The sequence below is a fragment of the Furipterus horrens genome, unplaced genomic scaffold, assembly GCF_987537825.1.
Source record: "Furipterus horrens unplaced genomic scaffold, mFurHor1.1.pri manual_scaffold_11, whole genome shotgun sequence".
In the NCBI taxonomy this organism is placed as follows: Eukaryota; Metazoa; Chordata; class Mammalia; order Chiroptera; family Furipteridae; genus Furipterus; species Furipterus horrens.
Window position 1 is genome coordinate 6,095,863 of NW_028327181.1, and position 25,913 is coordinate 6,121,775.

At 49.3% G+C, this 25,913-nt stretch overlaps 5 pseudogenes; 4 read left to right on the plus strand and 1 right to left on the minus strand.

Annotated features, from left to right (window-relative positions):
* Positions 1–6,964: 6,964 nt before the first annotated feature.
* Positions 6,965–8,574, plus strand: LOC149996844 (SNW domain-containing protein 1 pseudogene; annotated as a pseudogene).
* Positions 8,575–19,781: 11,207 nt separating this feature from the next.
* LOC149996845 (ubiquitin-like protein 5 pseudogene) lies at positions 19,782–20,015 on the plus strand (annotated as a pseudogene).
* Positions 20,016–20,082: 67 nt separating this feature from the next.
* Positions 20,083–21,158, minus strand: LOC149996846 (pre-mRNA-splicing factor ISY1 homolog pseudogene; annotated as a pseudogene).
* A 1,191-nt stretch (positions 21,159–22,349) lies between these two features.
* On the plus strand, positions 22,350–23,908 carry LOC149996847 (pleiotropic regulator 1 pseudogene; annotated as a pseudogene).
* Positions 23,909–24,086: 178 nt separating this feature from the next.
* LOC149996848 (pre-mRNA-splicing factor 38A pseudogene) lies at positions 24,087–25,050 on the plus strand (annotated as a pseudogene).
* Positions 25,051–25,913: the final 863 nt, after the last annotated feature.

The following is a 25,913-nucleotide window of genomic DNA, read 5'->3' on the forward strand; positions in this document are numbered from 1 at the left end:
CTTACAATGTATCTTCTTATTGCCTATGAGCGGGCATCCATTCCCAGTGTGCCCCACTCTTCAGTGCCCCAGAGGAGGGCCCTGATCAGCACACGAGTACTTTGGAGAATGGGCAGGAAATAGTAAAATTTAAATTAACGTCGCTGGTAAAATGACTCCTTTCTGCCTTTGCAGACACCCCCTTTCCCCCCACCTCTTGGTATGATACTGGTTCAAGTTATACTCCTGCCTGCAGTGTAAGGGGCTAATTACTTTCCTTTTTTAAAAAAAATTTAATCTTTATAGTATTTTTTTTTCCATTAGTATTTAGTTCCCTATACCCTCTTCTCCCCCCAGAAATCACCACACTGTTGTCCAATACTTTCTTGAAAACATAACTTTAAATGCTGGAATAATTTTAGACTTACAAAACAGTGCCAAAGAGAATGGAGTTTCTGTATACCCTCATCCTGAATGTGAACATCTTCCAATATCATGGGACATTCATCAAAACGAAGACACCACCTTGGTACTTAATTATTGACTAAACTTCATTCAGACTGTAGATTTCACCGCCTTTTATAAGATCGTGTTTCCGGTTTTGTTTCAATGTCTCCTCTGGGGTCACACGTTATGCGTACTCTTCACGTCTCTTTCAGTGCCTGAGTCTCTCTGTCTTCCCTTGTTCGTTTATGACCTTGATCGATTTGAGCGGTGCTGGTCTGGCCTGGTCTTCTGCAGGACGTCTCTGAACTGGGTTATGTCTGGTGTTTTTCTCATGCTAAGAACAGGGTGATGGGTCTTCTGGGAAGAAGACCACAGAGGGTAAGTGCCTTTCTCCTCTCACGGTCACCTGGCCTCACAGGTGACCTTGATCACTTGGGCAAGGTTGTGTTTGCCAGGTTCCTTCACTGTAAAGTTAGCATTCTCCTCCTTTCACGCTCTTATGTGTTGGGAGGAGAGGGAAGGGAGTTTATCTGTACCTTCTCGTTGGGGACATATTGGCTTATATTGTTTGGGTGTCTTCTGTAATAAAGGCTTGTTCTCTTTCCTTCATCAATTACTTTTGTAAAAAGAGAACTTATTCAATTCCACTTCAATACCCATCTTTCTCCAAGATGGTTAATGTCATGCTTGATGATTGAAGACATCACCCCATATTCTAATTGCATTCAAATCTTATTGATTTGGAGTTCCCCCAAAAGTTTGCAGGTGAGATCCCCCACATCACCCAAGTCCCTTCTTAGAGTCCTCTGATGTCCTCCTGGGTCCAGCGTCAGGGGAGGGATTAGGTGGTGTCTTAGATGTGGCTTTGCAAACTGTGGCTGGCTGGCCACTGGCTGCTCCTCCAAAGCAGAGCCCTCTCTGCACCCCCTTTTCCTCTGGGCCCCAGGTACCGCATCCTCCCCCTTATCCTGCTCAGATTGCCATAGTCAATGCCTGTGGATGAAGCTACCCAGTCTATGCTTTCTTCATTTCTCGTAGCTCTGGAGGCTGGGGAGTCTCAAAGTCAAGGTACCAGGAGGTTTGATGTCTGGTGACAACTGGATTCCTGGCCACAGCTGGCCATCTTCTTGCCATGTTCTCACGTGACCGAAGGGGCCAGAGAGCTCTGTGGGGTCTCGTTCATAAGGGCACTGATCCCCTCATGAGGGCTCCACACTCATGGCCTCATCACCTCCCCAAAGGCCCACCTCCAACATATGAACGTGGGGGGACAGAATGAGTCTCTGTCACTCCCCTTGACTCTTCAGGGGTAGGGGGTTTGACAGTGTCTGTTCTTGCGAGCCCCGGCGTACTTCCTCACCCTTTTTTTTTGTTTCCCTGCTCCCTTTCCACACCTTGGAGGAAGTTTAATGAAGGGACCTCATTTGAATGTGCCATCTGCGTGTCCTCCCAGGACTCCAAATGCTAGGAGAACTAAACAGACAACCCAGGCCCCACGCTCAGCGCTTCACTACACCAGCTCCTTCATTCCCCCTGCGAGTTAGGTAAGCCTGGAAGACGGGCTCTAAGATGGTCCCCAATGACCTCACCTCCCGGTGTCATGCCTTTGAGTGGAGTGGAACCTGTGACTTGCTTCTATCCAATAGCACTTGGCAAAGAGGATGGGATGTTATTTCCATGACATGTTACATCAGATCGTAAGTTTCATGCTTCTAGCAGACTCCTCTGCTGGTTTTGATGAAGTGAGTAGCCACATGGGGAGGCCCATGTGGCACAGAACCAAGGGCGGTCTTCCACCAACAGCCAGCAAGGAAGTGTCATACAACTTTTAAGAAACTAGATCCTGCCAACAGTAGGAGCCTGGGAGTGGATCCTTCCTCAGTCCAGCCTTCAGATGAAACCCTACCCCAGCTGACGCCATGATGGGGTTCTTGTGAGACCTCGTGCCAGAGCACATACTGATTCCCCACAGAACCTAAGAGAGGAAGCATGTGCCGTCTGAAGCTGAGTTTGTGGCCGTCTGTTAACCAGGGACAGATAACGACGCTACAAGCTAATCGCCTCTTACAGGTGAGGACCGTGACGTTCAGGGTAGTGAGCTAACTTGCCTAAGGGACACAGGTAGGCAACTGGCAGAGTTAGGCCTGTCAGGCCCCATAGCTCACTGTCCCTTCTCTGTGGGCACATATTTCCACCCAGTGGACGCCTTCTCAAGTGTCACTGTCCTTGGCAAGGCACTTGCCTCTGAGCCCTCTCCTGATCTACCCCGCGCCACCCGGGGAGCAGCAGGAGGCCACGGTTTGTAAAACAGTGTCCAGCTGTCAGCGCTGGCATCTGTCAAAGGAAGTGACTGCTCTTGGCCTCGGACACCATTCCCAAAGTGGACACTGCTTCTGAAAAGTGCTAACGTACAAGCTTGTCAGGCCCCGCCTGGGGGGAGCCGAAGCAGTGATCGATGCTGGGGGACAGATAAGGGGAGGCAGCTGCCACGGAAAACCGGGACTCTCTTTCCCTTGCCCGCCTCTCGGTCACAGCCAGAAGCAGCCACTTTCTCCAAAGCACTCGTGGTGGGGGCAGGGGGTACAGAAACCGCCTGATTTCAGATCTTCCTGTTCTTAGGACCCAGTGAGTGACACCCTCTCTCTAGTGGAAACCAGTGCCAAGGGAACAGAAACGAAAGACATCAGCTCAGCACTGGTTGGGAGCTGGAGGGTCCCTTTCTGTCACAAGATAGGGGAGGCACAGGGGTGCAGTCCACACGTGGAAAGCAGCAGGTCCAGAATTTGGTGAGAAGTACACCCTCTGGAAAGGGGACATGTGAACATCTGGCTGCCTAGTTAAGTGTGAAGACAATGCCAGGTCCCCTGTCTTGTGGTCCTGCTTTATGCCACTATCAGCTGCCTATCTGCCCTTATGAAACCGGACCAGGTAGTTTCAGATAAACAATATGCACACTTGTCTCTAATAAACCAGAGGGCAGGGGCTTTGCAGCCTAGAAACTAAAACAAGATACCATCTCTATTTGAAAGAATGGCTTCAGCCATCTATTAAAATACTTTAGCAATTACCAAATGCCAGGTACACTGCTAGACCCAGGGATACAGGGGAAACAAAAACAAAATCCTAGTATTTGGGCTGATGTCCTGCTGAGAGGAAGCAAATGATCGCAAACTAACAAACATCCACATACTTCAGGGCATGAAACAACACTGATTTTTCATTATATTGTGGTCTAGCATTTCGACAGGGCTCAGCGGGGTGGTTCTTCTTCCTTATGTGATAGCAGCTGGAGTCATCTGTGTGCTCATGTCTACCTGGTGGTTTGGATGGAACGCCAAGATATGTCCTTGTCCTCCAGGGTCCCTTGTCACTGAGTAGTCCAGCTTGGATTTCCTTAACAACATGGCACCTGGGTTTCAAGAAGGGAAAGCAATGGCTCAAGTCCTCTTGAGGGCTCTGAAGTCCCAGAAACCACTTCCTCCATGCCCTGTTAGTTAAAGCAAGTCCCAGGGTCAGCCCACACTCAAGAAGAGGAGAAAAGAACTCCACCCCTCTCACTTTGAGGAGTGGTGGGTGCATACGGGGAAAAGAGGGATTCTTGGTGGCCATTTTGGGGGACTATGTTTCCTGACACATAGTTTCAGATAGTGACACACTTGGTAATAAATATTAAACACAGTAAAGAGATGGAAAATAACTTGCCGCCTGAGTGGGAGTGAGAAATACAACTCAGAGATGTGGCATGGATATGCTTTCATGCCATGATAGGAATTGAGAGTTTGAGCTGATACATATTAAGGATTATATAATCATATAAACTTAAAGTATTGAATGATGAGTGTTGTCTTTTTTGTGCACATGAGAAAATTGAGACCGAGGGAGATGAAATGACTTGAGACGACACAGGGAGTGAGTGTGTATGTATGGAGGGGGGTGTCTGACTTCACAGACTGTATTCTTTCTGCAACAACACTCCAGCTGTAAAGATGTGACTTGATTGTTGAGGTCTCCCTTTTTCTCTGAATTGACCCAAGTATCTGAAGGGACAGACTCTTGCCGCTACCTTCACACGATCCCTTTGCTACCAATTTATAGGCATAAGTTTGACTCAACAGATGGCAGGTGATTGTCCACTGTGACAAACCAGCAGGGGACACACATCACCCATTTGCCTCCTTTCCTATTAATACAAATACCAAGATAAGATGGGGGCCACAAAGGAATATGGAACCTTCATGAAGAGGTGGGCTCTCTGACTCCCCTGCATGCTTCCTGATGGCAAAGCCACACCTATATCTTCACCATGTACTCAGTCCTATTACACTAAGCCAGGAGCCGTGGTCTGATCATGGGAAAAGGCAGGGGGTTGACTCCATTTGGCCATTTCTATAGGACATTCAGGAGTCCATGTCCCCTGTGGCTCTGACCCGCTGGGTACACAAGAAAGATTTGTATATCTTTCTCATAAAAGAGGTACTGAAAACCCCCAAATCCATAACTTGGGTGGGGCGGGCTGAAACTGGGCATTAAGGTTCTACAAGTCTCTAGTTCACGAAAGGAGAATGCTTTGCTTTCTTTCTCTCCCAGGTTTTGGGGTTGTTGTTGGTGATGACAGGGGAATGGGGACCTCCAACCAGTGCATACAATGTCATGGGCTGAGAGGTGAGGAAGTAGTCACGTATCGCCGTTAGGAGCAGAGACTCTGGGTAGGTCACTGACCTCTAGGCTACACAGCTAGGGAGAGGCAGAGCCAGGACCCAAAGCCTCTGCTTGGCTATTTGTCCAATGGGGACCGTGGAAGAGCCTATGACCTGCATAGTGCCCCCATGACGCATGCCAACTGTGTGGTTCCGGCCACATGATGGTGGGAAGTTTTCAATACATTGTAGCCAAGAGTTGGGTTTCCTCTCTCTGCTCTCCTGGTGTGGCCCCCTGTCCTCCTTCGCGCCTGGCACGACAGGGCCCACAGTGGACCTTCTACTACCCCCTCCCCCCCCCACACACACAGGTGTGAGCTGCTGGAAAATGTAGTGCAGCCCAAACCCCTTGTGCAATGCCAGGGGCATGGTGAGTCTCACGCAGATCCCTGAGGAGGGGCAGCTGCATGCAGCGAGGCCAGCAGGACCCCCAGCACCATCCTCTTCCTCCTGTGCTGCTGCTGAGAGAGCAGATGCCCACGCTCCAGAGACAGCACTCTTGTCTACTGTGGAGCAGGAGAGAATGCTAACTTTTCCATCGAAAGCGGGCTCTTCCAGGTAGGGGCAGCAATGCCTCCATTCTGGGTGCTCCGTAGATACTCCAGGGCACTTGCAAGCAGCCCGCTTCACTGGAGACCCCTCCATCATGCTGTAGGCTGCCTGCCCGCTGGCACGGACATCCTGGGACCTATTCTCTGGCTGCCTCAGACATTGGTTCTATCTGCTCCCGAGGCTCCCTTCTTCCTGCTGACCAGCCCTGCCATCTATCACCGAGAGGACGGCCAACCTCAGAGCCGGGTGACCTTTCAAAGACACCAGGATTTGTTTAATTTTCAGAATTCACCTCACTCCAGCCTCCTTATCAGAGGCAGTGAGGCCCCAGCGCGGGAGGCAGTTTGGCATCCTTCCCTGAATTTTGAAACAGATGGGCCGGGTGCTTCTCCACCGGGAGTCCTTTCTTCTCTGAGGAGAGGGATGGACAGAAAGGGGAGACATGATAGCATGGGGTGTGGGTAGAGAAGAGGCATCCAGAGAAAAGAGGAAGAAGCCAGGTGCACATTTAATTACAATGCACAAAAACCTTGTTCTTTTATCACTGCCTTTTCTGTCTTAAAAACACCTTCCATACACATAATCGCAGCTTATGTTGGCAGAGTTCTTATCACGGGCCAAGCATGGTTTCAGCTAACCCCTCCAGCAGCATCTTGAGGTCCTGTTATCCCCATTTTACAGGCAAGGAAACTGAGGCACAACCAGGAAGTCATTGCCCAGAGCCACACACTGTGCGGAGGGCCCAGGGTTTAAATCCAGCTTCGTGACCTCTGAAGCCAGGCATGCAGCAGTCCTGAGTCTGAATAAACCTCATCTGATCCTCACAATAGCCTCTGGGGAGGGCTGTGGTCTGCCTGCAGTATGGAGAATGAGTCAGCACTGGGACCCCATCGACTGCCCCCTCAGTTCTCTTCTCAAAGTAACCACCCCAAACTCTCCTTAAGCATCTCTAGTTCACTCTGCTGGAGGCGCAGCTCCTGGATTTCTTGTGAACTGGAAGTTAGGTCTGGCTTCATCAGATAATGGAAGCTCCTAAAGTCAAGATCGGCCCTCTATTAGAAATACCAAAGTGATGACAGCCAGATAGCTACATTATAAATAGTGGCAGAGGGATGCATTTGCTTTTCTGATCGGAATCGCTCATCCAAGCTTATTCTGGTTACATGGAACTGAACTGTGGTCATATGCAAAGAACTACAAATCCCAACAGGCCTTGCGTATGGTGCGCTCCTTCCTTTTTCTGATGTGTCTGGGAAAGACCCATCCACGCGGAAAGCAAGTGGAAGAAGATGGCGTTCACGAGCTTTTTCCCTGCACCTGCTCAGCTCTCTCAAGACCAGCCCGAGGCTGAAGAAATGGCAAGATCTCAGAGATCACGACAGACCTCACTGTCTCCTCCCGGAGAGACCCTCCGCCATACAGGTACCGGAAAGGCTGGATACCTCGGTTATTAGAGGATTTTGGAGCTGGAGGTGCTTTTCCAGAGATCCACGTGGCCCATTATCCACTGGATATAGAATGAAAGAAAAAAAATGTCAAATGGAGTGGCCATTCAGGTGGATGCCGAAGGAAAAAGTAAATAAGACGCCATTGCTCGGCAAGGACAGTCCAAAGACAAGGTCATTTATAGCAAGTACACTGACCTGGTTCCCCAGGAAGTCATGAATGCAGAGGATCCAGACCTGCAAAGACCTGACGAAGAAGCTATTAAAGAGATCACAGAAAAGACAAGGGTGGCCTTAGAAAAGTCCGTGTCACAGAAGGTGGCTGTGGCCATGCCAGTTTGAGCAGCTGATAAACTGGCTCCTGCTCAGTATATCAGATACACACCATCTCAGCAAGGAGTGGCTTTTAACTCTGGAGCAAAACAGAGGGTTATTCGAATGGTGGAAATGCAGAAAGATCCAATGGCGCCTCCAAGGTTCAAGATTAATAAGAAAATTCCCCGGGGACCACCTTCTCCTCCTGCACCTGTCGTGCATTCTCCTAGCCGCAAGATGACTGTGAAGGAACAACAAGAGTGGAAGATCCCTCCTTGTATTTCAAACTGGAAAAATGCAAAGGGTTAGAAATTCTGCTAGACAAATGGCTGCTGATGGAAGAGGACTGCAGATAGTGCACATCCATGAAAATGTTGTCAGCCTGGCTGAGGCCCTCTACATTGCTGATCGGAAGGCTCGTGACGCTGTGGAAATGCGTGCTCAAGTAGAGAGAAAGATGGCTCAGAAAGAAAAAGAGAAGCATGAAGAGAAACTTAGAGAAATGGCCCAGAAAACCAGAGAGAGAAGAGGCTGGAATCGAAACCCATGTGGAAAAAGAGGATGGGGAGGCCCGTGAGAGGGATGAAATTAGGCATGACAGGCGGAAAGAGAGACAATATGACTGGAATCTTTCCAGGGCAGCTCCTGATAAGAGGTCTAAACTGCAGAGAAATGAAAACCAAGATATCAGTGAGGTCATAGCGCTTGGTGTGCCCAGTCCTCGGACTTCCAATGAAGTTCAGTATGACCAAAGGCTGTTCAACCAATCCAAGGGTAAGGACAGTGGTTTTGCAGGTGGAGAAGATGAAATTGACAATGTGTATGATCAAGTTTGGAGAGGCGGTAAAGATATGGCCCAGAATATTTACAGGCCCAGTAAAAATCTGGATAAGGACATGTATGGTGATGATCTAGAAGCCAGAATAAAGACCAAGAGATTTGTTCCCGATCAGGAGTTTTCTGGTTCCGACTGTAGTAGGCAAAGAGGTCGAGAAGGACCAGTTCAGTTTGAGGAGGATCCTTTTGGTTGGGAAAAGTTTTTGGAAGAAGCCAAACAGCATGGTGGCTCTGAAAGACCCTCAGATAGCAGCCGCCCCAAGGAACATGAGCATGAAGGCAAGAAGAGGAGGAAGGCGTAGGTGCACCTCTTCACAGTGAATGGGCTCTCATCCAAAACCCTAATGATTGAGTCATATGGGGGAACGCTTTGTAAATGGGCCAGACAAAAACCAAATCTGTGTATCGTACCCCAGCACTACTTTTTATTACAGGAGCAGGGGGAGGGATGGGAAATTCTACTTTGAACTATTTAGTTTTTTTTTAAAGAGCGGGTTGTGTTTGTGCTTCTCCCACTTTTTGGCATTTATAGAACATACTGCCCCGCAGATGAAATTAAGACCACTTCCTTTATTTTGATGTCAGCACTTTGGGGGGAATACTTTGTGTAAGAATGACTGCTTGAGTAAAGTTACCCAAACCACAGTGAGTAGAAGGATGTTCACATATTGGAGCTGTCCTGCCAAACGATGTTTGCCCCTATTGTGCTTTTTAAATCTGGACTGGGAAAAGTAAGCGCTTGCTTGGTGCACCTATTTGTTTCAAATAAAAACATTTAGACACGCACACACAAAGAGGCTTGGGAATTATGGGCACACACCTGTTTTATTTCTTGATGAAAGGAGATTTGCCAAGGGCAGCTGAGTCTGAGACCTTGGTGCCCAGGCTCCCTCCATGGCTAAAAGGTGACCATAGGAAAGGGGCCTGCCCATTGGACGTTGGCAGAAAGTGGTGTCTAGTTGATGGAGCAAATGCTGGGGAAACAGACGTGCAGAAGTCTCTTCCTTCTGGAGCCAAGCTATCGTAGTTCGAAGGTTCTAGGACTCTGAATCCACAAGGTCACAGAGGAGCTTCAAAATGCACAGCAATAAGGGACCAAGACCGATCCCGCACTGCATTTTGGCCGAGTACGTTTTTAGTTTCTCAGCCTGACTTTATCCTTGTGCCACCTCCCTCCTCCTTCGTTCCTACCTGGTTCTATCATTGAGCAGCACTGCCAGCAGGAGAAGAGGCCCAGCGAGTGCATGCTCGGTGCTGGGACACAGGCCTGAGGAGGCAGGCGCCGTCTCTGCCGGTTGCCTCTCCCACGCGTCCCGGGAGGGTTAAGAACCAAATGTCAATTCCGACTGTGAGAAGTTCTAGCAAGGGAGGGCAGGGCGCTTTGCGAGCATACAGCTAGTGGGGTCTTAACCTAGTCAAGGGAGTTGTTTTACACTCATTCTGTTATTGTAACCTTTTCTACTTTTATCCGTCTCTTTAATTGGGTTTATTTTATCCTTTGTTTGGAATATTATCCATTTAGAATTTTATTCTTAGTTGATGGACTAGCAGGCAGGAAATGTGGACACGAGGTGACTGTTGGGAGAATAGACCACACTCTAATCAAGGTGGCCCTTCAGCTGCCCCTTCTGGCCACGATTAGCAGCTCCCCCAAACACACACACACACACACACACACACACACACACACACACACAGAAACACGCACACTCTTTTTCCCTTCATAGTCCTGGCTGGGGGAATCTCTGAGTTATAAAGCATAAAAATTGCTCAACATTGACACCTTATCTGCTAGAATTAGGTTACTTTCTCCAACAGATCCTATCTTTTTCTTTTTGAACTGCTGGTGGTGTGTTGCATGTTGCAAAGGTCCTAATAAAAGCATTCAGCCACGTGCCATGATCTTATCTAATCTCCACCGTGACTAGCAGCAAGGTGCCATTATTTCCATTTCCAGATGGAGGGAACTGAGGCTCAGCAAGGTTGAGAAATTTGCCCAAGGTCACATGGCTTGCTATTGATGGTGCCAGCCCTTGAACCATGCAGTCTAAATCTAAAGTGTAAACTCCTGCATGGACAGCTGCCCTGTCTCCCCAAGTATAGGACCAGCCTTGGAATAGCCTGGAATTATCAAAGCCACAAAACCACACCACCCCCAACTTTTAGAACTGAGTCAAATGCCTACAAGAAAAGTCCCTCCCCACCTGAGGAAGGTGCCACTCTGCTACCCATTCTAGGGGACATAGAGGATGCTCATACACAGTTGGGGGACCATGATTCTTGAAGGAATGACTGTTACTGAGTGAAAGGAGGACATGAGATGTGGATCTTCCCCTTCCATCGGTGTGACTTGGGGTGAGCCCACAGATCGCTTATCCATGAAATGGGGATCCTACTCCTCCCTGCCCTGAAGAATGAATGGGAAGTGGGAACGAAGACCAGGGAAGGTGTGACGGTGCAGAGGGAGAGGGAGGAGCACAGGTGCATCGGATATGTTGGAGTGTGGAAGCTGCTCACGGCCAGGTAGACAAGCATTGGCAGAGGTGCGGCTCCAGAGTTCCCGTGAAGGGCCCAGTTGGCTTTGGAAACCAGGTTGGCCTTATTCACGAAGTCAAGGTGAGGATCTCTATGCTCTGTGGTCCAGCAATTCCACTCCTAGCACCGGGACACACATCCAGGGACATCTTCAGCAGCACTGCTCATCCTTGCCCAGACTGAGAACCATCAAATGCGCAAAGCAGAATGGAAAAACTGTGACTGATTTATATAAGAGTATAAAGATACAATTAGAGGAATCACACCACATAGTTATGGTAGATTCTGAAGCAGGGGAGGGAGACCACAACACAGCCAAAATCCCAAGGCCAGCCTAGCAAGAGTAGGGCATCCAAGACCATTAGGAGTGCTTGGTAGTACAAAGTCTGTGATGTCCCTAACACCCAACCATAAAACTGAAGTGTTACGGATGTAGAGGTCACTTAGGCAAAAATCCATACCAGGGGCGTGACTTTCTTTGATGGTGTTCACAACAAGCAGGGGCTGAATCCAATATCTTTTCCTTGGATGCCACCAACCAAGGGCTTCCCGCCACCAAACCCAGGCAGCCTGTGTGAGATTGAACAAGGAGAAGCAGACTCTGCACCGGCTCTGATGGCAAAGACCCTCTCTGGGTACCTGCCACCAACGCCCACTCTTGGGACTGGGTCCCTGGGGCCACATGAGAAGCTCTGGAGGAATTTCCAAGATGGCCTTCTTCAAACACTGCTCCCTAGCCTCGTTCAGCCCCGGAGTGGGGAGGCTGTGTCAGGTAATGGTTATGAGCCCATTACATGGAACCAGATGACTCAAATTCAGACATGACCCATGTATCGGATGTGTCATTTTGAGCAATTATTTCACCTTACAAAGTAGTTACTCCCTTCCCCTCCTTGACAGATAAAGAAAACCTTTTGAGAGGTTGTCACAGCGATTCAAGTTAAGGTGCATCATCTATTTAGCACAGTATTTGGCCCAAACCTAATATGCGAGTTTTTACCACAGTGGTTCCCGGATAATGCTCCATGTTAGAATCACCTGGGAGCTTTCAAATAAAAATCTGAAGCCAAGTTATATCTCGTACAAATTAAGTCAATGTCTGGGCGCAGGAGCCAGGCATGGGTACTTTAAAAAAATCTCAATGTGCTGTAGAGTTCAGCCATCATCATGACCATTTCCTGAAGTCAGGCTTCAGCTGCCGGGACTTTCTCCAGCTCAGAGAGTACAGCCACCGGCTCCCAGAGACTCCTAACAGTTTCATTAGCTCCGGCTCCAAAGCGCTTCTGCTTAGCTGTATGAGACGCATTCAGCTGCTCCATGGTCTTCTTTGCCGCTTGGCAAATCAAACAGAAAACACACCATTGGTCTTCCCGCAATGCAATCAATGCCACGCCAATGCCCAGCTGCCCCCAAACCCGGGAAGCTACCTTTCCCCCCTCTCTGTTCAGTCAAGTCCAGTCGAGTTCCCTCGACAATGCCTCATCACTCTCTTTCAAGGAGAATGAGAGAAGAAGCCATCCGCGTTCCAGCCACCCTTGTCACCCTCGCTTCCCATCTGGACAACTCCCATAATGTATCTGCTTTCCCGGCCTCCCCTTGAAATCCCACGCCCAGGCAGCATCTACATGAGACTTTAAACACACGTCTCGTCACTTGCCTTGCTTTATGCTACCTGGATGAAAACCAAACCCCTGATCCTGTCCCATAAGACTGCTACCAGCTCCTCTAATGTCAGCACTCTTCCAACCCTATTGGATTTCCAGGTTCTAATGGTACTGGCTTGTAATTCCTTAAATGCTTCAGCCCCAGGACCTTTGCATATGCTGTTCTATGCTACTTTTATCTATAACAACTTTCTCTGAAGTCTCCAGCTCGTTTATGTGCCTCTGTAAGCTATTCTTAGGGATCCTCATGTTTTTCCTACAATTTGTCCCCTAATAGGTGACAAATGTGCTTGGCACCCCATGGCTGCTATTAAATACTTTTTGTATTAACTCATTTAATTCTATGACACAGACCCTGTTACCCTATTTTATATGTGAGGAAACTGGAGCACAGAGAGGTTGAGTACTTTTCTTAAATGAACATCACACAGCTAGTGAACTACAGAGCTTGAACTTGAACCTGGGCAGCCTGGCCCCAGAGGCTGAGATCTAGGCATGATCTTGCCCTGATTGAGACTGAGAGCATCTCCTATGGGCTGCTTTAGATTGCGACTGCACTCACCCCCCAATTCCTAGTGCCTGACACGCAGTAGGCACTTCATGAATGGTTTCTGAATTAATAACCCTCCAAGGAGGAAGGGACAGCGGAAAAGCATCCTTCTCTCTGTTCCTAGGTTGGCTCAAACTCAAGAAGACAGAAGTGGAACCAGAGGCTGGGTACGACCACGTGTCTCTTCAGCACCCCTCACCGGAGTCAGGTCTTTCCCTTTTTGGAAGGAACCATCCAGCCCTTCCCCAGCCCCCTTCCCAGCTGCCTGCTCAGGGTCTCAGAACAGAACAGCCCCGCCAATTCATCAGGGGACGTCAGCCTCGTGGAACGGTTTGAAGCATAAATCAAAGTATGAGGAAAGGTTTAAAAAAAAAAAAAGAGGTAGTGGGGAGAGAAAAATCAGGGAAGGGGGCAGGGAGAGGGAGCAATGGAAGGAGAATGGGGGGAATGAGATCAAAGGCAAAAATTCATCAGAGATAACGGAATTATTTATTTTTCCTGCTCTCATTCTCTGGGCCTTTGAGGCCTCCACGCTGATGTATTTGGACATCTTGGGGCCGTCTGTTACCGGAGGCCACCCCAGCCCCTCTGCCTGAGCCCAGCCCCCCCAAAGGCACGTCGGTTCCATCAGCAGCAGCTGCCCCCTCGGCGGCTGCCCAAGGAGCCTTTTGAAGTGGGTCTGGGTGGTGTTTACTCACCCTCGTGTAAGAAACGCGTGCATGGTGCTGGTGGCAGCGGCTGCCCTGGGTGGGGGTGGGGGTGGGGTTGGGAGGGAAGGGGGTGCCCTCATCACTCACGAGCCTGTTTATTTGGGAACCAGAGCGGCCCTTTCTCCGGTTATTACTCAACGTCTTCTACAGACCCAGCCACCCTCACTCCCGAAGGTGGGGCAGCAATAACAAACATACTGCCCGCTGCCAGACGTGCCCACCTTGCCTGAGCTCCACGGTGCACTTGGCTTTCAGAGAAGGCTTGGAAAGGAAGGGCCAGGAGGATGCTCCGCGGGTCCCCCGAGGAACCCAGGAGCCAGAACACCAGGCTTCAGATTCCAGTTCTGTCTCTTACCATGTGACACTCATAGGCAAGAGAACTCAGTTCTCAAAATGACTCCCCTTTCTCTCACTTCCCCTGGGGAAACTGAGCCCCAGAGACTTTAACACAGGCAGGGAACTCAGAGAAGTGCTCAACACGTAGTAAGTCCGGGGTAAATGCTCTTCTAAGACCAGAGCTACCCAAGTGTAACATGGTTCCTCTCCCTGGGGTTTAAATCAGCTGGTAGATAATAAAATAAGGTCTTAAACTGTTTTATAGGACAATAGATCAGCTGAGAAGCGGTGGATAAAAATAAAAAACAGTAGTTTGAGTAGTTTGGCCCTGGCTGGTTTAGCTCAGTGGATTGAGCGTCGGCCTGCGAGCTAAGTGTCGCTGGTTCGATCTTCCAGTCAGGGTACATCAGAGAAGGAAAACTCTGACTCCAAAAAACCTCCGCTGCCTTGCGGCATACCTCTTCAGGGGAAAGGCTAAGGGAGTAAACCCTGACAGAAAATCTGGAGCCGGAGTCCCTAAGGCGGTTTGACGTTGTAGTCAACACCGGCAACTCCTGCGGCGCACCTGAAGCCAAGCTGTATTGACTCCGTCTTTCCCTTGGACCCTTCAGCTGCGAAGAGAGGGGGGGTCTGCTGCATGGGCAACAGCAGACCCTCCATATCACCCTGCCCAGGCTCTGTAGCTTCAGCGTCATCGCAAGATGTCGATTCAACACGGGAGGAGACAGATACGATGTCACTCCCGAGTCGGACTGCACAGCCATTCTCGGCGGTGCAGATAGACTCTTAAGAAGCTACACCATCGTCTCTCGAGACGGACGGCTGCCGACGACGAGTTTGAATAATAGCGTTGGGATTGATGGATAGCATTCCTGCAGAACACAAAAGGATCAGGAGGCAAGATGGATTCTCTCTTTGAACAAGTCACCAAGTCAGAGAAGTGCCGTACTGAACTGGGTATCCTGACGAAGACTCGCGTCGGACGACTGAGCCTCCGGAATTTGAGGCTGCCTCTCGCCGGCTGTGCGACCTGTGAGCGAGTTTGCGCTTTTCCTCATTAGTGACACAGACACCATAGCTCCTTCCTCTTCGAGGGTTTCGTGAAAATTCCATGAGGTTTCATAAAATAGCATTTTTAGAACACAACGTGCCAGGCCCTGTTCTCCGTGCCTGACAGCTTATTTCGGCCTCGGAGCAAGTCTATGAGATGGCACTATCGGCCCTATTTTATAGGTGAGGAAACTGAGGCTCAGAGACGTGAATAAGGTTGCACAGAATAGCACGTTCGGGGGCCCACGAGAGGGGCACTCACAGAGGTTGGACGCTTACACTTTATCTCACGTTCATGTCTTCACGATGCTCATTAATTGCAATATGTGTGCTCTGTGACCCCGGGGGCCGGGCACTTACGAGGCACGAACAAGCAGATGGGAGGAGATGGCTCTTCTTAGGGGCTTCAGCTATGGACTGGAGCTGGGGGTGGGGTGGGGGATAGGGTCTCCTGAGTCTCAGTGAGAGAAGGTGACCCAGCCTGTCCCCTCACTTCTGTAGAGGCAGTGACCAACGTCCTTCCTGCTGGAGGGCCTTGGGTCAGCCAGATCCTGGCTGTTGGACCTCGGGTACCATCAGGAGTCAGGAAATTAGGGTCCTTCTGGGAGTGCACAGGTGGGTCAGGCTGCTCCTTGGGAGAGAAGGAGGTCTCGTGCTGGCTTCTTGTCCCTTGGAGGCCTCAGAGAATGTGGCCCTGCAGACCCCTAGAGACTCTGAAGGCTCAGGCTCTCTGCTGGCTGCAGGGAGGGGATGCTAGGGTTTCTGGTTTGAGTGACTGGAGCCTGCTTCACACCATCCTGGCTGCTCCTACAAGTCTTCCCACAAATACCAGGAAAATACAGCCAGTTGGCATTAACCCAGCTGGGCTGAACATCGCTTCGTTAATTGTGTTATTTTTTTCAACAGAAAGTAGGCCTTTTTAGTCTTCTCTGCCAACAAGGGTATTCCAGAAAGCATGGAAGCTCATGCTTCTCAAATTTCTCTACTTAGGCCTTTCATTGGACCTGAGCTTTGGAATAATCCTGCAGAAGGAGCAGGGTCTGAGCCGGCCAGTAGCCCACTTACGAAGCTGGAGCAGGCAGGTGAGCCTCAGCAACCTGCCTTCCCATTCCTGCCTTCAGACGGGCCTGCTGGCTTGTGCTGAGAAGGAAAGTAAGAGAGAGAGATGACGCTCTGAAGGAGCTGCTTTTAGAACGTGTAGACAAAGACCCCCTGAACCCCGACACAAAAGCTCACAGGCACAGGGGGAAGGCTTGTGCTGGAGAGGTGCGCGTTGGGCGAGAGAGGCGCGGTCTGGTTTTGATTAAAGAGCCATTATTTACTCACGTCAGGAACGATGCTCAGGAAGGCAGATGTGGTCATGTGACCACGGGCTGGTGTGGGAGCCGTCGTCAGCCCTGCCAACCCTGAGAGTCACCACGCACTTATGTGCAATGGCCCTGACATGGCTGGAAGACCTCATTAAATTCCCATGATGCTCTTACTGAAACAGACATATCTATTTATCACAAGATTTCCTTCTTCCTCCCAGGAAAATACTGATCTCTAGCCTTTCAGACGAGGCAGGCTACTCAGAAGACTTATGAACCTTTTACCCAGGACACAGAAGATTTCAGACTTCTCCCAGGTCTGGGTTTCCTATCGCTACATAATTTCTGACTTGAGCCTCAAAATAAAGTCATCAAGAGTTACAGCCCTTTCCTCCCCCTTTCCTAGCTCTGCCAGGGAACTTTCTAGGAGAGTATGTGGTTCAAGACCCTTTTTCACTTGGGGGAATGACGGTGAATGGCAGAAAAGGGTACGCAACAGGTCTTGGAATTGATGCTGTCATTTTAAGAACATTCTTATCCTGACGCTGTAAGAATCATCATCCCCCTTTTACAGATGAGAAAACAGAGCTTCCCATCAGCTCAGGAGGCAGGTTTGTCTGAAATCCTTACAGCTAGGTCACAGTAGAGACAAACTACCTTCCTGCATTGTGTTCTTGTCACCTGGGCCAGGCCAGCCCTTGCAGGACTTCCTGGAATCCTATTTCAGCCTCTAGGAATGAGGTTTGCTGGCCAATTGGAGCTGTGCAGCTACAGCCCCATCAGTATCTTCATGGACCAATCAGAGTAGCTCCACTCCGACCAGTGAAAACAGTGCTTTTTGGACCAATCAAACTGCAAGGATTTGGAGCCCTCATTGGGATGAAGACAAACCAATCAGGGACCAGGGGCGCTATATAAGTCAGCTCCCTTCTGGCTCAGCTCTCGGAGTACAGTTTCCGTTTCCTCCGAGGACTGAAGGCCATTTGGTTGCCTGGGGCTGGAGCTGCAGTTGAAGCATCAGAGACATGTCACTGGAGCAGAGCGTCCTGGCACAGGAGCAAAGCGACGCCGAAGCAGAGTGAGTGGCTGGAGCAGAGCAGAGCTGCCTGGCCTACGAGGGGCTTTGCCCCAGGACCGCCCACTGCAGGACAGCCTCCCAGCTGTTAATAGTCCACGGCCGAGCTACTTCATAATGTGCGATCACACTGTTTTCCCAGCCTTGCTGGATCACAGTTGAGCTGTTTTGCACTGAATAAAGGTTTCTTCTTCCCCATACTCAAAATTCGGGGTTCCCGTTGGCATTGAACTGGTGCCAAAGACCAACAGTGGACAACACATTTACCAAAAGTAAGAAATTAGCGTTGGTATCTTACTGTGAACTAAACTCCAGTCGTCACGGATTTCAGCAGTGTTTCCCACCCTGTCCTCATCACTGCCCGTCACCAAGGCCAACTCACTTCCCCGAGCCTCCATTCCGTCCTTTTTAAAACAAAGCTGTGTTTTCCAATCCAGACCTATCCAGTTGCACATGAATTTATATTCTCATTTGCTAATATAATTATGTGCTCATAATTAGGGTTGCAGGAATTCAAGCAAAGCTTCTTGGTGGACACCAGAATGGGGCCTTAAGGAGTAGGTGGGGTTTGGGGGGGTAGAGGCCAGAATGGGCCCTTAAGGAGTGGGTGGGGCTTGGTGGGGTGGAGGCCAGAATGGGCCCTTAAGGAGTGGGTGGGGCTTGGTGGAGTGGAGACCAAAATAGGGCCTTAAGGAGTGGGTGGGGTTTGGTGGGGGTGGAGCACGCAAATCATCACAGGCTTTGGGCAGAGACCTCACAAGTGCTAGTACTTCAGCCCTTCCTCCCTCCCCTGCCCCCTTCCGGGGCAGCACCATGTTAGGCACAGAGACACTTTGTACTTAATGGCTGAGAAATCCCAGGCCTGCAGGCTTATGAACCCCAGATCTTAGTGCTTCCGATCAAATTCAGCTGTCAATTCATCCACATGGCTCACATACTGTGTCTGCAACCCCTCTGGAAACGCTGTTGCTGTCTGCACAGCACGCGTGGGAGGGTGCCTCCATGTTCAACATACAGGGACTCTAAACCTAGATCTAGCTTCCCAGATGGCCAAAGGCCACGGGCGTGATACAGAGAGATCCGATTAAGATCGCTGGGGAGAAGTAGGAAGGGGCCAGGAGGAGTTTGCCTATAGAAACTAACGCGAAGATAGAATTCAGGTGTTAAGAGTTTGGCCTTAATTGAGAGGCTTAAGTGACTAAGGCTGTGACTTGACAGGATTAAGTAACTGCTTTCAAATAAAGACTCTTCCTGTATCACCAACCTTGGCCTCTGGAATTTTGTTCAGAGGGTGGCAGTGGGCAGCAGGATCCCAACGTACTGTAGGTAACAGCAATTTATTTCCCCTCTCATATAAAAGCCTTTAATAAAAATAGCTCTCTACAGAACCAGACATAAAACAGAAGTAACAAACTCAACTTCCTGCCACGTGGGCAGGAGGGAATCAGACAGGCTGAGTAGGCCACAGAGAACTGTGCCAGGTCCCAAAAGCTCAGCTCTGGTTGGCTATTGACACGTGGGGTGTGAGCTCAGGCTTGACACATTTCATTTTTTCAAGAGGAGTTACAAATAACGTCTTTTTAGGAAAAACTAAAAAAAAAAATTATTTATTTATTTAAAAACATTTTTTTTAGAGGGGAAAGGAGAGAGGGAGAGAAACATCACTGTGTGGTTGCCTCTCACTCACGTCCCGAACTGGGGACATGACATGCAACCTAGTCATGTGCCCTGACTGGGAATTGAACCAGCGACACTTGGCTTGCAGGCTGACGCTCAATCCACTGAGCCACAGTAGCAGGGCCAAAACTACTTTTTTAAAAATGGTAGTCAGTAATTGATCATTCTCCCCACCAAATGACAGTAGAAGGCTAAATAAAACACAGGCAGCCAGTTAGCAGCCTGTTTTACACACTCAAGATACAAATAAGTGGGTTCATACAGTAGCAAAATATTTGTACAAAGGTGACAGCTGAACTGTTAGTGTATAGAAAGCCTGCCAGGAAAGGACGGGGCAGACTCCTGGTGTGAGATCAGCAGATGAGGTAAGAAAAGGTAAAGGAAGTCAGAGGAAGCCTCAGGGCACAAGCCTGCCAGTCCGCAGTCCCAGGAGCCCGGTGCGTTAATACAAAGGCCAGTCAGGCTGAAGAACTCCCCACAGATTTCCAGACCCTGAGGACAGCCCTCGCTCAGCCCTAGTATCCCAGGAGGCTTAAAAAAAAAAAAAAAAAAAAAAAAAAAAGGGACTAGGTTGTGGTGTCAGCAGGTTCTAAGCCATTCGAGTTCCAGACAGGATGATGGAGGTTGTTTGCAACGACTGCCTGGGGAAGAAGGTCCGCGTGGAGTGCAACATGGATGACACCATCGGGGACCTTAAGAAGCTGATCGCAGCCCAAACGGGTACCCATTGGAACAGGATCATATTAAAGAAGTGGTACACGATTTTTAAGGACCACGTTTCTCTGGGGGACTATGAAATCCACGATGGGATGAACCTGGAGCTTTAGTACCAATGAAGCAGAATTCCTTCCTCGCGCTCTGCCCTCCCCACCTCTTCCCTCTCCTCTCGCCCACCCTTAACCCCTACACTGGTATGGATGCTTGCTTTTAAAAGTCGTGTTAATAAAAACTTAATTAAAAAAAAAAGTTTTATTTACATTTAGAGAGAGGGGGAGGGAAGGGGAAAAAGAGGGAGGGAAACACCAATGTGTGGTTGTCTCTTGGGCGCCCCTAACTGGGGACCTGGCCCGCAATCCAGGCCTGTGCCCTGGCTGGGAACTGAACTGACGACCCTTTGGTTCGCAGACCAGCGCTCAATCCACTGAGCCACACCAGCCAGGGCCCCAGGAGTCTTTTGGCCTCTTTGCTCTGGGCCTGCAGTCTCACTTCCATACTTCTGAAGGAGTTCCATCTTTTTCCTCTGCACAAAATGCCACCTTGATTTCTTGTTGCAATGGCACAGGGACATGAGCAGTGAATGTTTGCTGCCCATCTTCCCCTCCATTCTCCTCAGTGACAGCATTAGATGTTGATCTCTTCCTCTTCTTCTTCCTCCTCTGCCTTTCCTCTTGCCAGCTGAGCCCCTCTCTGCTTTCCACTTTTCCACTAACTCGGCTGAGTTTATTTTCATATTCCTATTCCAAACACACAATAACACCATCATCTTCATCTAGGCAACTGTATTATTCAAAATTGATTGCCTTCATGAGCTCAGCATGTGCTTTTTCTTGGTGGAGGAAGAGGTTCTTTTTCAAATAGCTAACAACCAGGCACATCTGCTGCTGCTCCTAAGTATTTGTAACCTCGATTTCCTGGGACTCCTTTTCCTCCATGACCCAGCATCTTAGGGCCAACGTTTACATAATCAGGACCACCCAGCTCCTTTCACTGGGAGCCCCCAGTGTCCTTTCTCTCTCAGCAGTTTGTTAATTTCACCATTCAGGTCACGAATTCGGAGTTCAGCTAAGCCAGCATTACCAATCTGAGCCACGTTTTTAGATCTCTCCCCAACGATCTGTCTTCTCCACTTCTCCGCTTTGGGAAACTCAATACATCCCAGGGCGCGGAAGGGTCTTCGTTCCTTCCCTCTCCCCTCCCCCAACCGAGCTTGGCGAAGTCTTGCTAAAAGCAGTCACGGCCTTTTCTGCATTTCAGGCCATCGTGCAAGGGAGGGCGCCGCCCTTGGATCGCCCGTGGTCAGGGCGGTCAGGGGAGGCCGACCCTGCTAGGAACTGAAGATTCTGACTCTACCACCGGCTTCTGAGTTGGGAAGAAAAAAACGGTGGGAACCCGGAAATCAGGGACCGGAAGTGACTGTGGGCGTGTTGGTGAAAGACAACGGAAAGCAGTCTAGGGCGGGATTGGCTGAGGGGCGGGATTGGCTGAGCAGCTGAATGCCTCCAGAGCCAATAGAAATGAAAGGAGGGCGGGCTCTCGGGCTCCGGGGCTGGCTTTGTCTCAGGCTCTCAGCTTCCGCGCTCACTCGCAGGCGCTTCTTCCTCGAGGTCGCCCGTGACCGTGCTGCGGGTGCCAGCACTTCCCAACTGATGGTCTTCTGGACGGGAAGGAACTCGGGGCACAGCCTAGGATCGGGTAGGTCTGGCGGAGGGTGGCAGCTTTATTCTTTGGGTGTTCTCGAGGGAACAGGCTCCGAGGCAGGAGCCCGCCGTTCCTTTGGGATCGCGGAGCTCTTGCGCATTGTCTGTTTTCGTTTGTAGACTCACCCTGTAGAAATGAACAGGGGCAGAAGCTAGGAGAACCCGGGTGTTAGAGGTTAGCCTTAACTGGGAGGCTTCAGGAATTCAAGCTGTGACTTGATAGGATTGAGGAACTGCTTTTGAATGAGTTCTCCTTGGTCGCCAAACCTCCGCCTCGGGAATGTGGCCTAGAGGGTGGCAGTGGGCAGCAGGACCCCCACTTGGTGTTCGGTTCCCACAATGACACCCCGAATGGGACCCTAGCTGCCTTGTGGCTGGTTGACCCCAAGAGTGGGACAAACCTGAACAAGCCTGGCTGAAAAGGAAACGAGGTCCCGGTGAGGAAAGCCATTGCGCTGAACCAGGCTCGTGAGGTTGGTTAACAGAAGATTGGGGACGAGCAGCGCCGCTGTTGGCGGGAGGAGGTTCCTTAGGGCGCAGTATTTCCGATCTTATTGAAGTGAAAACTGCTCCAACTTTCCCCTCATTTTTTTGTTTGTTTTTTTTTAACCTAGATACGACGCACTAAAGGACCCAACGGAAATAAAGCTGAAGGCGTTCTAAAAGGGCGAACTGGGCCACATTCCGGAAGAGGCTGTAGAGTCGTGGCGGCTGTTTCTGCGTGGATGCTTAGTTTCTTTGCTGCGTGTGCAGCAAAATACACAGCAGCATCATGGTGGAGGAGGTCCAGAAACATTCTGTGCATACACTTGTGTTCAGGTCGTTGAAGAGGACCCATGACATGTTTATAGCTGATAATGGAAAACCTGTGCCTTTGGATGAAGAGAGTCACAAACGAAAAATGGCAATTAAGCTAAGGGATGAATATGGTCCTGTGTTGCATATGCCTACTTCGAAAGAAAATTTCAAAGAGGAGGGTCCTCAGAATGCATCGGGTTCATACGGTCATAAACAATATCCTGCCAATCAAGGACAAGAAGTTGAATATTTGGTGATGGGTGCACATCCCTACCCACCAGGACCTGGGGTGGCTTTAACAGCAGATACTAAGGTCCGAAGGGTGCCAGGCGAGTCAGCTGCACAGTCCTTAGCTGTGGCATTACCTTCTTCTCAGGGCAGGGCTGATGCAAATCGCAGTGCCCCCGTTGGAGGTTCTGACCGTTCACAGCCTGCAGGGATGACTTTGGCTGTTATGGAGGGTGGCAATGCCAAGAACTCCGCGCTGATGGCTAAAAAGGCCCCTATGATGCCGAAAGCCCAGTGGCACCCACCATGGAAACTCTACAGGGTGATCAGTGGGCATCTTGGCTGGGTTCGATGCATTGCTGTGGAACCTGGGAATCAGTGGTTTGTTACTGGATCTGCTGACAGAACTATAAAGATCTGGGACTTGGCTAGTGGCAAATTAAGACTGTCACTGACTGGGCACATCAGTACAGTCCGTGGCGTGACAGTGAGCTCGAGGAGCCCGTACCTGTTCTCCTGTGGAGAAGACAAACAAGTCAGGTGCTGGGACCTTGAATATAATAAGGTTATACGGCACTATCATGGACATCTGAGTGCAGTGTGCGGTTTGGATTTGCACCCAACGATTGATGTGCTAGTAACCTGTAGTCGAGATTCAACTGCACGGGTCTGGGATGTGAGAACTAAAGCCAGTGCACAGACATTATCTGGACATACGAATGCAGTTGCTGCAGTGAGGTGTCAGGCTGCAGAACCACAAGTTATTACAGGAAGCCATGACACCACAGTACGATTATGGGATTTGGTGGCTGGCAAAACAAGAGTCACATTAACGAATCACAAAAAATCAGTCAGGGCTGTGGTGTTACATCCCAAACATTACACATTTGCATCTGGTTCTCCAGATAATATAAAACAGTGGAAATTCCCTGATGGAAGTTTCATTCAAAATCTTTCTGGTCACAATGCTATTATTAACACACTAACAGTAAATTCTGATGGTGTGCTTGTATCCGGAGCTGACAACGGCACAATGCACCTTTGGGACTGGAGAACTGGCTACAATTTCCAGAGAGTTCATGCAGCTGTGCAGCCTGGGTCTTTGGACAGTGAATCAGGAATATTTGCTTGTGCTTTTGATCAGTCTGAAAGTCGCTTACTAACGGCTGAAGCTGATAAAACCATTAAAGTGTACAGAGAGGATGATACAGCGACAGAAGAAACTCATCCAGTGAGCTGGAAGCCAGAAATTATCAAGAGAAAGAGATTTTAATGTGACATTCTCTTCATGGTGTTTTTTGTTTGTTTGTTTTTGTTTAGCTTGGTGTTGATGAGAATATCCAGTCATTTTGTGCTCTGGCTAGGATTACGACGCAGAAACTCACATGCTTGAATCATTGTTGCTTAATATTTTACAATAAAATGTGTTGTCTCCCCTCAAAAAAAAAAATAAATGAAAATAAAATGGCGAGCCACACGGTGAAGGGTGCACACAGCATCCAGGGCACCAACCCTCAGTATCTGGTGGAGAAGATCATTTGGCCTCGAATCTATGACTCCAGGTACTGGAAAGAGGAGCGCTTTGGACTCACAGCTGAACTTGTAGTTGATAAAGCCATGGAGTTAAGGTTGTGGGCGGCGTCTATGGTAGCAACATACAGCCAACTCCCTTCCTGTGTTTGACCTTGAAGGTGCTTCAGATTCAGCCGGAGAAGGATATCATCATTGAATTTATAAAAAATGAGGACTTCAAGTACGTCCGTTTGTTGGCAGCGCTCTACCTGAGGTTGATGGGTGCTGCAATTGATTGCTACAAGTACTTGGAGCCTCTGGACAATGACTATCGGAAAATGAAGAGCCAGAATAAAAATGGGGAGTTGGAACGGATGCACGTGGATGAGTTCATTGATGAGCTACTTACTGCACAGCGAGAGGGCCTGTGGTATCATTTTGTTCCGGCTGCAGAAACGCTATGTGCTGGAGGAAGCTGAGCTACTGGAGCCTCGGATTAGCGTTCTAGAAGAGGACATGGACGAGGTGCTGTCCAGCGAACAGGAAGATGAGCAGCTGGGGACAGCGCCATCACCTGATCACCACCAGAGAAGCTACGGAGACTTGGGCAAGCCCCGCGCTCTCCTACATTGCGCTCCAGGGGAAAAAGCAGGTATCCCAGTAGGCGGAGTCAGTCTCCCAAAGACGGGCCCCTACCCCCACGGAGAAAGGCATCTGAGCAAGAGACTAAGATGCAGCCCAAGCAGGAGACAGACGGCACAGGTCCCGCTCTAATTCCCCACGTCATCACCATAGTCACAGACACAGGAGCCACTCAAAATCTCCTGGAAGATCTAAGAAAAGCCACAGGAGAGCCGGAGAGGGAATGAATAATGGACTCCGTTTGGGTTTAGTCCAAATGGCTTCCTGCAGATAGGAGGGCATCTCCCTGTGTGGAAGGATTAAGACCTAATCCCCAGGCAGCTAGGAAACTATTTTAGCTTTTCTGTTTGTTTTTTAACCTAAAAGTTTCTCCACTTTTTTTTTCTTTTTAATGAAAAGTGCTGAGTTTTGTATCTCTTTTTGAATACTATTCCATGTTTGAGGGATAATGCTCCCCAGGGACTGCTTTTGACCCCTTTGTACAACCAACATTCAGGATTTGAGGATGTGACCACCTAGTCATCCTTTTGTTATTAAATTTAAAACACCCATTTTCCATCTTTCTGTAGTTTAGGTTTTGGTTTGCTCTGTGATTAGAACTGTTCTGAGAATCCTGAGATTTGTGCAGCTACTATTACATTCAAAGATCAAGTTAGTAGAACATATTAGTGCCAGATTTCCCCCCGCCCCAGCAGTAGCAAGTGATAGTAAACGTGAAAACGGACTGATTCGCAGCAGCTTTGTAAGAAAAGAGTGCAACCGGAAGGCTTCTTATGGGTCATCTGACCCCGTTGCATTGAACAGTTCAATAAACAGTAAAATTTAACACCTTTGATACAAATAAATAAATAAAATGGAAGATTGGCTTGTGCGTACTTTTTTTAAAGTATATTCTATTGATTATGCTGTTATAGTAGTCCCAATTTCTTTTCCTTTTGCTCCCCTCCTCCCAGTACCCCTCCTTGCCTCCAGCAATCCCACCCCCCTTAGTTCATGTCCATGGGTCATGCATATAAGTTCTTTGGCTTCACCCTTTCCTATATTATTCTTAATATTCCCCTATTTTGTACCAACCGATCATGCTTCTTAGTCCCTGCACCATTTCCCCATTTCTCCCCCTCCCCTCTCCCAGCTGAT